Source organism: Coenobita brevimanus, chromosome 105, assembly GCF_032717465.1.
Source record: "Coenobita brevimanus isolate Jiangsu-jjx chromosome 105, ASM3271746v2, whole genome shotgun sequence".
Classification (NCBI taxonomy): domain Eukaryota; kingdom Metazoa; phylum Arthropoda; class Malacostraca; order Decapoda; family Coenobitidae; genus Coenobita; species Coenobita brevimanus.
This window is the reverse complement of record NC_137058.1, coordinates 10,627,002-10,628,754: the sequence shown is the minus strand read 5'-3', so window position 1 is coordinate 10,628,754 and position 1,753 is coordinate 10,627,002. Positions and strand designations below refer to the sequence as shown.

The 1,753-nt window shown below is 42.5% G+C and overlaps 1 non-coding gene across 1 annotated transcript; it reads right to left on the bottom strand.

Moving 5' to 3' along the window:
• Positions 1-1,393: 1,393 nt before the first annotated feature.
• LOC145416356 (5S ribosomal RNA) lies at positions 1,394-1,512 on the bottom strand. Its single transcript, XR_013900248.1, has one exon. It is a non-coding gene; the product is annotated as a 5S ribosomal RNA (ribosomal RNA).
• Positions 1,513-1,753: the final 241 nt, after the last annotated feature.

The following is a 1,753-nucleotide window of genomic DNA, read 5'->3' as shown; positions in this document are numbered from 1 at the left end:
ATCCACTCACTCAGTGTAGTGCTGTTGTCGGGTGTCTGCCCTTTCCTCTCCTCCATCCTTCTTTCCTTCCATCCTCTTCTGTCTTCCTTTACTTCATTCTTTCCTTGTCCTTCTGCCTATGGGTAACTTTACACTTCCTCTTCTGTCTTTCTTTCCTTCATTCTTTCCTCTTCCTACACTGAGTGACAAGCCAAATGGTTTCCTGTACACCAGGAAACCATTTACTACGCTAGATGGTAACCATATAACCAAATTTTGGCGCCTGGTGGTTTAGTGAGTAATTATTGCGCTCCAATCGGATTGAGCCGGTGAAGGTTTATATCCAAGGGATGGTTGGGGTTGATTGCTCATGAAATGCCACTCAGGGATGAGTGAGGCTGGTCACTCTCATCTTAAATGTCAGGACCAACTGCTTAGCCCCGGGCTCCTACTCTCCTCATGGGGCAATGTAGGAATGGATGATGGATGGATGTATATATATATATATATATATATATATATATATAGATAGATAGATAGATAGATATAGATAGATAGATAGATAGATAGATATAGATATATATGTGTGTGTGTGTGTGTGTGTATGTGGGTACATTGATAGATAGATATACGGGGGTAGATATGAGAGCCTCTCTGCCCTCTGGTGCCATTCCTCTCTCTTTCACACACACACACACACACACACACACACACACACACACACACACACACACACACACACACACACACACACACAAACACACACACACATGCATGTAGGATGCATCTCTGCCATATTATTGTAGTTAGACATTTAGGCACTGTTTTAGGAGCTATTTCAGCAACTCAGATTATGAAACAACTCCAACGACGACAGTTTACTTTATCAAAAGAGGTTCATCCTAATCTCTGGGAGTCTAGTTGCTTTGTCTCTCAATAATTTCATTGGGGGAGGGGGAGGATAAAGGGGGAATCATGTGTACCCGGTGCCATCATGTAACACTGAGTGAATGAATTCTCTGATATCTATGTATAAAACAGTCTTCTCAGCATTTTCTTCCATATTCTGCACTGTTGTAATAGGAACCTGTCAGCTCTAGACAGTACATTTAAACCAGATGGAAAATGATGACAACATACTGGCAGCAGAAGCACTGCACCACACAACAGCCAGATTATCATACATATTAAAATTTTCCTCCCTGGTAAGAAAGTTATCTCCCAATATGTTATAGATGCAGAGCTTAATAGAAGACAATTAAATAATAAATTCATATTGGTAATGTACATAGATCCATCCATCCATCCATTGCCAGACGCCATGTATCCCAAACGGGGTGGCCAAGGGCTTAGAGTTAATTGTTTTACAGGGAGGGGCTCTAATCCTCCACCAACCCCACTTGACACGTAGGGACGCCAACAGCATCTGGTGTTCCCAGGCGGTCACCCATCCAAGTACTAACCAGACCCAACGTTGCTTAACTTCGCTGATCGGACGGGAAGCGGTGTACTCAACGTGGCATGGCCGTTGGCCATAGATAATAATAAAATTATATGACAGTATTAATAGTAGCTGGCCACTATTTTGTTAACCCCTTCACGCACGGTGACGCAATGCAAGTCAGAATCCTTGCAATCTGAAGAGTAACCAATGACGCAACATGACGGAATTTCCCTATAAATGGTCATAGAAACTGTTCCTGTGGATGGATTTGTGTCAAATTTGGTTGAGTCAAAGCTGAGGGTAGCCACATCTAGGGGAAATATATGACAA